Source organism: Protopterus annectens, chromosome 2.part2, assembly GCF_019279795.1.
Source record: "Protopterus annectens isolate FY-2018-M chromosome 2.part2, PAN1.0, whole genome shotgun sequence".
NCBI classification, from domain to species: Eukaryota; Metazoa; Chordata; order Ceratodontiformes; family Protopteridae; genus Protopterus; species Protopterus annectens.
This window is the reverse complement of record NC_056730.1, coordinates 884706709-884718923: the sequence shown is the minus strand read 5'-3', so window position 1 is coordinate 884718923 and position 12215 is coordinate 884706709. Positions and strand designations below refer to the sequence as shown.

The 12215-nt window shown below is 40.9% G+C and overlaps 1 protein-coding gene across 6 annotated transcripts in view; it reads right to left on the bottom strand.

The window, feature by feature from the left end:
- The window catches only part of APC (APC regulator of WNT signaling pathway), a 2693590-nt gene that overhangs the window by 2122099 nt on the left and 559276 nt on the right, over positions 1-12215 (bottom strand). The window lies entirely within an intron of this gene.

Sequence of the window (12215 nt, the reverse complement as noted above, 5' to 3'; positions counted from 1 at the left end):
AAAATTTTGTTTGACTATGTCAGCAATTTAAGGAGACTGATCTTGCCTTCAATAAGAAAGCCTTGAGTTGAGACATTAGGCCATCCTGCCAAGCAGGGCTGTCAATCAATTCCTCCCAGGCAGACATATGTTGGACCCCCGTATAATGGCACCAATAACTAACCCTAAGTTTAAGTCAATTATCTTTTGTAAGCTTTACAGCATTATTATTGGGGGATAGTACGATGCTCCTCAAGACTAGCTTAATGTCGAACAAGTAGAAGATAGGAATTCCATCATGTCTCCTTTTCATACACTCCAAGGAGGTGTGTCTGAACTTATTCACTCTCACATGCACAATGACAAAGTCATTTATGCACCTGGACTTGAGGGCTCTAGTGACATGATGGACCCTGGCACCTTAGAGACAGCTTATTCACCCTGTCCTTACTCAACCTAGTGAGGGATGCATCTGTGTGTCTTGCTATGGAGTAATTTATGAGAATGACTAAGGCATTACAAAATATCTCCTTTTGCTCTTCTACTCTTTGTTGTATCCACAAGTGCTGTTTGCTTTAAAGTGTGATAATGAGTAACCTGTATACCTAGCCTACATCCTGGACACCCTTGAGGTTTGGGCAGAGATTTCTTAAGCACCACAGGATAAGATGTCTGACTTAGGGCAATGTAGGCATGGGTGCGTGTGTTAGCACTGACAACTTAGTGGGTACTACTAATATATTTGGAGGACAGGCTTGCCCCCAAGGTTAATAAATACTTGCATCTCTCACACATTGATTCATCAAAGTGGAAGAAGAGTACAGTTGTGTACACTTACCATAAATGTAGATGTTCGAGTGTATTCACTGTTGCAGTCATTACATTTGGGTAATCTACTGGCAGGTTGCCCTCTGAATAACAAAGTCTTGGGTCCTGCATCGGTTGCTGTCTCCTTTTCCATGATGTCAGGTCATCATGGGTATAAAACATGCAGCCAACGCCATTTTATTCAGTTTTTCTTGCCCCAGATGTCAGGTGCCCCCAAATGGGGAGCAAAAATATATATATAAATAAACAGTAAATATAAATGCACTTTTAGAAACATAAACTTTACCTTCAACTAAAAGCAAATACACCACAAAGGCTTTTGAGTATAGTGAAGGAAAGAAGAGGTTTAGAAAAAGGGGATTGTGGGTGGGTAACCCGGACTGCAACAGTGAATACACTCGAACACCTACATTTATGGTAAGTGTACACAACTGTACTATGTTCTTCTTGTTTCACTGTTGCAGTCATTACATTTGGGTAGAATCCCAAAGCTAAGGATGGCAGGATGGAACTAAACAGCATTAGGAGCGGCTATAAGGCCCTGCAGGACTACAGTGGCAAAGCCTGCCCTGGATTTGGAGAAGAGAGGTAAATGATAATGCTTTGTGAAGGTATGAACAGAGCTCCAAGTAGCAGCTTCTAAAATTTCTTTTGTTGGGACCCCTCTGAGAAAAGCTGCTGAAGTAGAGGCAGCCCTGGTGGAATGTGATCTCATTCCCTTGGGCACAGTTTACCATGGTGCAAATAGCAGAAACGAATGCAGTGGCTTATCCACGTAGAAATAGTCTGCTTTGATATAGCCTTCCCCTCTGACCCTGCAGCAAATGCTACAAGTAGTTGCTCAGATTTTCTTGGAGATTTGGTCCTGTTTAAGTAGAATCTTAGTTGTCTGTGTACATCCAATGAATGCAGAATCTGCTCCCCCTTGTTCTGTGGATTTGAGGTAAAATGTTGGCAGGTGAATGGTCGGGTTAAAAGCCACACCGGATACCACCTTAGGCATAAAAGAAGGATTGGTCCTGAGGGACACCCTGTCCGGGTAAAATGTAATAAAATGCACCACTGCCATGAGAGCCTGTAGTTCTGAAACCCTTCTTGCTGAAGTGACTGCCAAGAGAAAAGCTGTTTTCCAAGATAGAAATGTTATATCCGCAGTAGCTGCTGGTTCAAAAGGAAGCAGGGTGAGTTTTTCCAGCATAAAATTGAGGTCCCATGCAGGAGCTGGTGATCTTCTGGGAGGCCTTAAATTTTTGGCCCCTCTAAGATACTGTTTAAGCAGAGGATGAGAAAAGAGGGGAGACTCTGTGTTGTAATGAGCCGAGATGGCAGAGGCATGGATTTTTATTGAAGAAAAAGACAGGCCTTTGTCAAGCATCTCAGTCAAATACTGTAAAATCTGAGGAATATTGGGCTATGCTGTGTCTATTCCTTGTGCTTGAATCTCTTCCATTTATCAGCATACGATTTTCTAGTACTAGGCCTTCTGGCTTACAAAATGACATCCATCACAGATTTACTGTGAGGTGTTGTTTGAATAATTAGTTGATTAGCCATGCTGCAAGACTCAGAGTTTGGAGCTGAGTGCGCAGAATTTGATAGTTTCGCTGAGACAGTAGATGAGGTATTTGAGGGAGGTACCATGGAGGAAAGTGAGACATATTCCTCAGAAGTGGGTACCAGTGCTGGTGAGGCCAGCCCGGACCAATCTGGATCATTTTTGTTTTTTCCTGTCTGACTTTTAGTAAGACCTTGGAGAGTAGAGGCAGAGGGGGAAAGGCATACACTGATAGGTTTTTCCAGCTGAAAGATAGTGCATCCACTTTCCATGCTTTTTTGTGATGAGTTCTTGTGCAGAATTTGCCCAACTGATAATTCCGGGGAGAGGCAAATAGATCTATGTCTGGACTCCCCCATTTCTGTGATAACATGCTGAAGATTTGTGGATCCAGTTTTCAATCGTGTGGTTACATAAGATTTCTGCTTAGGTCGTCTGCCAGACTATTTTGCTTTCCTGGCAGGAATTGAGCTTGAAGATGTATTTGGTAAGTCAAGGCTGTGTTCCACAAGGCCATGGCTAGTCTGCAAAGGGGGTAGGAATGTATACCCCCCCCCTGTTTGTTTATGTACCACATAACTGTGGTGTTGTCCATCTTTATCAGTAGTTGTCCTGGATGAAGTAAGTCCTTGAAGGCTGTCAGAGCATTCTGAACAGCTAGCATCTCTTTCTGGTTGATATGTAAATACATTTGGTTTGGGCTCCATTTGCCCTGAATGCATCTCTCTGCCAGCTGGGCCGCCCAAGCATAGTCTGATGAGTCTGTAGTTAGAGTTTAGGTGGCAGGGGGTAGAGGGAATGACAGTGCCCTGTTTTGGTGACATGTCTCTGCCCACCAAAGAAACTCCTGTTGTAGGCAGGGAATGAGAGGAATCATTGTTTCCAAACTGTCACAATGTTGACTCCATACACTTTTTAGGTACCATTGAAGTTTCCTCATATGCAGTCTCGCATATGGAATTAGTAGAATGCAGGATGCCATGAACCCAAAGCCTGCAGAATTTGTCTCGCAGATAACTGGGCTTTTGTTGCCATTTGTTCGAAGTATGTTGTCAGTTGCCTTTGTTTGTCTGGCACAAGGTAAGCCATCTGGGCAGTTGTATTCAAGCTTGCACCCAGGAATGTAATTATTTGAGAGGGTACTAGTTGTGATTTCTTTTTGTTTATGTTGTACCCTAGGCATGTTAGAAGCCTTTCTACAAATGCCAGATGTTGAAGAACAGTGTCCTTGTCCTCTGCTTGAATGAGACAATCATCCAGATAAGGATAAATCTGAATGCCTCTTTGTCTGCAGAATGCAATTACTGGTGCCAGACACTTTGTAAAGACCCTGGGTGCAGTAGATAAGCCAAAGGGCAGTGCAGAGAATTGGTAATGCAAAAAACCTGCTTTGAAGCGGAGGTATCTTCTGCATGATTCCCTTATTGGGATATGCAGGTATGCCTCAAGTCTAGAGTTACTAACCAAGCATTCCTGCCTAGCATAGGCAGTAGCTGTTGTAAAGTCAGCATTTTGAATTTTGGAATGTCCAGGAACGTGTTCAAAATCGATAAGTCCAGTATTGGACGCCATGAACTGCCTTTTCTGGGTACCAGGAAATGTCTTGAATAAAAACCTTGTACTTTTTCCTTTTCTGGTACCGGTTGAATAGCCCCCATATCCATGAGGGACATGACTTGTTTCAAGGCCTCTGCCCACTGGTTTTGTGGCAGATCTGGCCATCCGTTTGGACTTGGCAAAGCATGGAAATGAAATCTGTACCCCTAGGATACTATGTTTAATACCCGCTTGTCCTGGGTAATTAACTGCCAATTTTGAGCATGAAGTGCAAGTTTTCCCCCCAAGGGGGCTGCCAAAAGATAAGAGCTTGGTGATGGTAGAGGAAAGTCATTGAGACTGCTTACTGTAGGGCTGTGCTTTGTTTCCTCCAGATTTGGAGGTGAAGGCATCCCATTGCTATGACCTGTATGAACCCTGTGATTGGTATCTGGAGCCTTTTGAGCACCTGGATTTGCCCTGAGTGGCTCTGTTGGACACAGGAAAGGACCAATTTTTAGTAGGCCAGTGCCTACTGAACCTGGGTGGCTGCACTTGCAAGAAATCTTTTACAATTTGCATAGATTTAGCTTTGTCTTCCATTTTCTTTAAAACCTCTTCTGCCTTATTACCAAACAGAGTATCATGCTACAAAGGAGCATCCAACAATTTAGCTTTAACATGATGAGGCAGATTTTGCTCCTTGAGCCAGGCTTGCCTTCTAATCACAGATCCAGTAACTGCGGCCCTACAAGAGGCCTCCAAGGAATCAAAACCACATTGCAAAGTATGCTTTCCAACTTGTTCTGCTGAATGCAATAATTCCTGTAACTCTATTTTCCACACAATCAGAAATAAACATAATTTTCTGTTTCAGTAAGCCCATAACATGCTGTTGATATTTAAGCATATGAAACTGGCAGTTTAAAGCCCTGATTGCCAAGGTTGCAGACGTATAAACCTTCTTACCCCATCTATCCAGCACCCTGGAATCTCTATCAGAGTGGGTAGGATATTTGGCTGTAAAGGTCTTTACACTCTTGGGACCCTGAGAAATAGTCTCAGGATCAGCAGCAGGATTTTTGAAAAGAAATTTGTGGGAGTCACAAACCCTGTAATATCTGTCTGGCTTAGTAGGAGCCGGAGGCAGGGAATCAGGAGCCATGCTTCCTGATTCCGAGAACACATCATCCACAATGTCTAATACAGGAGGTATTACCAAAGGCCTATGCTGAGGAAGAAGGAAATCCCTAAGCCTCTTTTTTGATTCAGAGAAGTCCTGACTCTCCCAGTGAAAATGTTCCCTTAAAGTATGCAAAGTCTCTCCAAAAGAGTAATCCTTAGGAGGAGATGCAGATGGGATGGATTCCTCTGCATCAGAATCCTCATAGGGTGGAACAGAAAATTCCTGATCAGAAGAGGAATCAGAAGAAATGGAAACCTGATCTGAAGATTCATAATCAGTGCCTTACCTAGGCCTCTTAGCAGGGGGGTTGGGAACCCCTGATCAAGGTAATTAAATCCTCAGCCATTTTGATCATCTATTTTTTAGGCATAGGGGCCTGAGCACGTGGCTGATGAGTCAGTTTTTTAGACATAGAAGTTGTTTTTGACCTTGTTTTTGTTGCTGGCATCAGTTTAATATAAAAATGTTGAGGCCTGAAAACACCCTCAGAAGCCGGTGCCTGCTCAGCGGCTCCGGACCCATCTAAGAGAGAGACATCCGCGGGTACAATACTCTGAGATACTTACGGCATACCGGACTCCGAATGGGTTTCGGTAGAGGCCTGCGACTCAAAAGTAGCGGGTATCAGGGGCTGCAAAAGCGCCTCACTGAGCACCGGCGAACCGACGACTGGCTTAGGAGAAGCTTCGTTGTTGGTTTTGGACCTCAACGGTCTGTCTCTGTCTTTTTCTTTGCGTTTTTTATGAACTCTGGTAGTCGGATTGCTAACATTTGACATTTCGGGATAATTACATCTTGAACCAAAATATTTAGAAGCAAAAATATACCAACACTTAATAGTGCATTGGTTAAATGTAGCACAAAACCGACAGCAAGGCACAGTGTGATCTGGGCCTAGGGAAGGAATACAGTACAAATGAAAATCCTTATGAGGTATTTGCTTCCCACAAGTACTGCAATTATTAACTTTTACTGACATCGTTTGAAGGTTGTGCGTCAGGGCCGGCAACTCGGCACGTAAAAATTACTGCCAATCATTAGCGGACCGGAGTTCTGCTGTGTCGACCCCTAACCGGGAAAAGCCAAAAGACACAACAACTGACATCGGTAAGGAGCAAGAAAAAGTTTCCCCAACGGGGTACTTAGCTTTAATTTGAAGACTTCGGTTCTGAAACTTGAATACGAAAATTTCAGGAATCTGCCAACCGGCACTTGCGAACTGCTTTTGCTTCGGGCACCGCGTGGCAAGAAAGACTGAATTAAATGGAGTCAACTGCATGTTTTATACCCCTGACAACCTGACGTCATGGAAGAGGAGACAGCAACCGACGCAGGACCTAAGACTTTGTTACGCAGGCCGACTGAGGGCAACCTGCAAGCAGATTACCCAAATGTAATGACTGCAACAGTAAAACACGAAGAACATCACATGGATTTTAGTAAGCATGAGGCAATTGTAGCATTGTCTGTGGGTGTCTGATGTTATCAGGCTGGCTACAGATGGGTGGGAGACTGCGACCACAAGATCCGTAGTGTCTGGTGTGTTAGCAGCACACTGAAGTTTTTTTTCTTATATTAATTACAGCATGAGATATGGTTTGCTAGGAAGTAAAGCAGTATACTAGAGATAAAAGCACAAACAGTGAAGTACAGTAGCACAGTTTATATATCAGTAGATACACAAGTGCTGTAAAATGGCTTGGCAAGTCAACCTTAAATTAGCACAACTAACTACAATTGAAGTCAGGTTTGGATTTTTACAATTTCATGTTTGGCTCAGCTTATACAACACAGCATCAGTAATGAAATTACAATTACAATGAAGGCAGTCTCGGAAAATACTTTTAAAGTAATATAATAGCCAAGCAAACATGCTCAGTTCCCAACAGCAGCAGAGGGTGGTATCATGCACCAGCACAAGAATAGCAAACATAACAGAGGGATGTAATCACAATGAAACAGTATCAGCAGTTAAAAAAAATTAAGTATAAATAGCAGTAGCACAACATGTGAACACAATATGACAAACAGCAAACATGGTCAGGTGACACAACAGGAATTAGTTTAAACTGTAATGAAATCAGCAGCAACAAATGGCGATACAACATAAGTAAAGACACTAACTTTCTGAATACTGAAAGAAATGATTAGCAATTTGGCCTAGATATCTAAACGTTAATCACTTTGGTGCAGCAGTTAGCTTTGCCGCCTCACAGCAAGAGGTTCTCTGGTTCGATTCTCAGCTGGGGTGCCTTCTGTGTGGAGTCTGCATGTCCTCCCTGCGGTCGCATGGGTTTCCTCCTGTTTCCTCCCACATCCCAAAGACATGCTATAAGTGGATTGGACAGTCTAAATTGGCCCTAGGTGTGAGTGTGTGCCTTCTGTGGAAGGTTGGACGCCGGGCTGGCAACTCGACACTGTAAAACTCCACTGCCAATCATGAGCGGACAGGTGATCCGCTGTGGTGACCCGTAACCGGGAAATGCCGAAAGAAGAAGAAGAAGAATCACTTTACATTACATAAATGCCACAACAACAGGCAAGTAAAAGTAAAGTAACAGTTTATAACAACGCCTAGCAAATTTGGCTGAGATGCCACAACAGGAGAAGAAAAGTGAAATGGGGCAGTGTACTGTATGCCTGCAACAAAAGCAGAACTCTGCACTGAATTAGAAGGCTACTCTGTTCATGTGTACTCAAGCAGCAGTTGTCCGCAACTATGCTCAAATAAATATGGTTTTGTGCTACAAGAGACTTTGTTTAGCACAAAGCGATAATGTCAACGGTAATAATGCACCTTTTTACAGATTTTTCATGTTTACAAAACCAGAATGTCAAACATCTGGCTCTATCAAAAATAGTTCTGAACAGTGTGCAACCACATAGCAAACTATGCAGTACTTTCATAGGGTAGTGGGATCAAGTTTTGAGGTCAAATCAGATTAGATGTTCCCCGGCATGCTTGTGTAGTCACAAGCCAAACCAAGTAGGAGCTTCATCATCTGGAAAATACACAGGGTTTAAAACAAGCGACAGTAAATTGGCCAATTAAAAAACAAACACTGCTCTAAAGCCAATATTTAATTTTGCCCAGAACAGCAGTAGCATCCCTTCTCTCACCAGACCACTAGCTAATCCAATTCTAAATGCAAAAAATCTACCACAGATGTTGTGAACTTCCACTCTCTACTGCACTAAGGACATATAGAAGATGCCCTTGTGTTGCAAAGCAAGTAACTGTACATGTTTTTACTTATTTATTTACTTAATATGCTAACTGGGGAAAAAGAGCTGACCCACATACCATTTTCAGCCACAAGAGTTTCAAATTCCTGCATATTTGCCACTGTTTTATTTACATTTATTGTAATGCTGATATCTGCTTACAGTCTAGAAACAATGCCATAACATAGCTGTCTCCTTACTTTAATCCTAGAGGTGGCATTAAGTTATTTCTTAGTAGCACATGATTTACAGAGGTAAGTAAATAAAAATATATTTCTTAAAAGGTTCCTTTACTACAGTGAGGTTGTTACACAAACAGCTATTTTTTGAACAAAGTATCACACACAGAAAAATTAAAAAAATCTTTATCTCAATAAACGTCTAGACTCATAGACCTATCGCATGAATCAAAGTGAATATAGAATAAAGAATGGCTTGCTGTTTGGAATTGGCTTAAGAATATTTACTTCAGTGAATTCAAGTAATACAGGAAAAATGTGGAATGTATATTGTGTTGGCATACAATGACATCTGGTATTCATCACATTATTTTTATTCTTTTTCTAATGCCCAGGTTTCCTTTATGAAAGGTGGGGAGTTGGACAAGATTTCCAACCTCAAGGAGCCTTACTGGTAAAAAATGTATTTAAATGCGTAAATGCTAAAGAAAACAGAAGATGTTACTATAACAAAATTACTGCAACACAATACACAGGAAAAAAGTTTAACAAATAAGCAAATAAAAAGTGAGGCATTGCCCTAGACATGCTGTAGACAGCCCCCACTCCATAAACAGTAATTCAGGGAAGCACATCACTTCAATGCAAATGTATTTCAGTCTCAAAAATGAGTCTCGTTTTCTTTATCCTCAGAATAGCAGCTCCCCCAAAGCCTTTATTGAGCTTTAATACAAAACAGCTTGCTTTGTCAGACTTGAACAAGATCCAAGTTAATAGTTTAGACCACGTGAGAAAAATGCACACAGGTTGCATGGTACATGGCAACCTGTAGTGAAGCCATCTAATAACTGTTCTAAGCAAGAAGAGCATACATCTGAAAAAGGTACACCATATTTACTTGGCAAGTACTTACTCATTTCTAGAAGCTTGAAGAATAAAACTCCTGGAGTCTATAGTTTACAAAAGAAGATGCACAGCCCTGGTAAACAATCAAATGTCAAGTTAAGGACACTACATCATATTAAATGAATCATTTTCAGGTAAACCTAACATTTGAGCCAAGAAACCCATCCTATTCAGCCCTATCCCACCATTCCAGTCACATCAAGTCTGTGCAAATGAAGTACCTTCTGTAAAAAGTCTGTTGCCTAAATGTGTAACAGTCTCCATCCTATGTGGTGTTAACGGAATTTAGCTTCTGCACCTCCAGTTTCATCTCTGCAGACCTAGTCTAACAAGGCTACTGCCCACTCTTACACCATCAGCCCTATGATGGCCTCTTCCAGTTTCATATTACCTTGTGGATAAACCACAATACTCCACATTCATAAATTAAGAGCTCTCAGCTGTACAGGATACATTTCACAGTTTTTCAGTGAAAAATGTTTAAACCTCTGCATGCAGTCCCCATGCAGAAAATCCACAGTGCTACAAAAATAGTAAACATCTTATTCATATTGAAAGGGAGAGTTCCTGAAAAGATTACCTATTCAGTAACTAGCAAAATGGTGTACCCCAGTTGTGCTGGTGCCTTGAATTTAGAAGGCAACATTTACAATAACTAGGACTTTAAAACAGGTCTATATTATATGAACAAAAGTTCATAATATCGAACGCTCTAAAGAGCGAAAATGCCAGATCTCGAACTCCTTCACTCCCCACTAAACACATACACCAACTCCGAGATCGCACTACAGTAAGGAAAGGGCAAATATTCCAACCTTCACTGTACTGCGATCCCACAAGAAGCTTTTTGAGGTCCGGCATTTTCACTCTTCAGAGCGTTCCATATTATGAACTTTCGTTCATATAAAATAGACCCCTTTAAAACTACTAGAGCTGAAAGCTGGCAACAAGTGAAACCAAAGCAATGTTTATGGCACTGCTGCTAAAACAAATTCTCTTCTTAACTGGCACACCTCCAATACACCAACCATCACAAAGTCTTACATTTTTCTTACGTTTAGGTATTCTTAAGTACATATGGCAAATCCCCATGTTGTTCCATAGCACTCTTATCCAAGACAAAGGGTAGAATTAAAAACAAGTAGCTGGTACACTGAAGATCTTTCTTGTTCATACTCTCCACATAAAATCACCAGTTTACCTAATCCTTGATGGATCAAAGCTTTCTGCTAAAACTCTCCTAAACCCTCTACATTTATGCTTCTTGCTAAAAATGTAAGTTTAAGTTTGCACACTGCATACACAAAACAGATGCATATGCATTCCCTCATAGAACATTCACCCACCTAAACCAACCACCCCCTCTAAACTCAAATCTGCACCTAGTCTTAAAATAAAAAAGAAATAAAAGTGAATAACTAATTCTTGTTCACTTCAATGGACAAATAAAATGCACACAAAAATACCTCTCTCAAAAACACTGCCTACCTAATCAAACTCCATCAAACAAAACTAAAATTCATTCATACTGGAAAAATATTAAAACAAAAACAAATAAAAACACTGACTTTAGTCAATTGTAAAACAGGAGCCAAACTAATCCAATTTTATCTAAACTGACTAAAACAAATTAAAGCACAACTTAACTATACAACAGAAATCATAACATAACCATCAATGTAAGCCACAAAAAGAAAATAGATTAAAATACCTCTAAAGCTACAGTAGAAACCCTTCCACGAGGTACCCGGATTAACAAAACCTTATACAAATTAACTTAAGCCCTATTCAGTAGAAACAAAAGTGCATTGGTCACATTTCTGGGTGCACTGCAGCATCTAATTAATGGGTTAAATGCTGCAAAGTATTTTATCCTTCTTCCACATTTATTTAGGCTGCTTTAAATGAAAAAGCTTTGTAAATGTTTTTATTAAACCGTAGCCCAAACAAATTTAATACATTTCCCCTTGGTGATATCACTGTAAGGATAACAAGAACATCCACAGACTTTAATGGATGCATCTCTGCACGTGTGGTATTGCAAAATTAAAGTCTATGGAGGGAATTAATGCCTTTCCTACATTATTTTGTCTTCAGTGACAGGATCACAGACACAGCTTTAAAAAAAGAATTTTGCACATGCGCCCAAAAATGTTTGCCAACCAAGAGGAGATGCAGTTTGGCAATTTCTGTATCATGTACTGTGGTGCAGAGTTAAGAATAGTAAAATGACCAATGCACTTTAAAGCAGCCCACTGAAACCAAAGGAAACACAAAAAAATGGAACAATTGAGGGAGAGGGGCATTCTTTATCAAGCATCCCAAAATGTATTTCCCAAACTCTAGAGCCTCATGTATTCCATATTAATACCTCATAAAGGGTATGTCAGAAATGTGTATGTTACACTGTGCAAACTTTTCATCTATATTACTTGTGCATCATTAACTTCATCTATACCCCTGACATTTCATTAAGGCTACTACAATTCCTTACCTGCCATTCTATGCTACTCAATAAAAAAACTGAAGTTACGTACTTACTATAACACTGGATACTTTTCATCCTAGCCCGTCCAATACAACTGATATGAACGGGCCACTTGTCAGAACTGATCTGGCTAGTCTGCTACTGCTCCTTGTCTCGAGCTTCTCAACAAAAACTTCCGTAACTCCCATATTCCCCTGTGCTAACTTTGCCTCAGATCAAGTTTGGTCTACACACTAAGGAAGTGCCTGGAGGATAATGCCACAAACATAACCAGGCAAATAAGAAAAGACAACAGGGCTTCAAGCAAGCCCAACAGATCCTTCTGGAAATGTG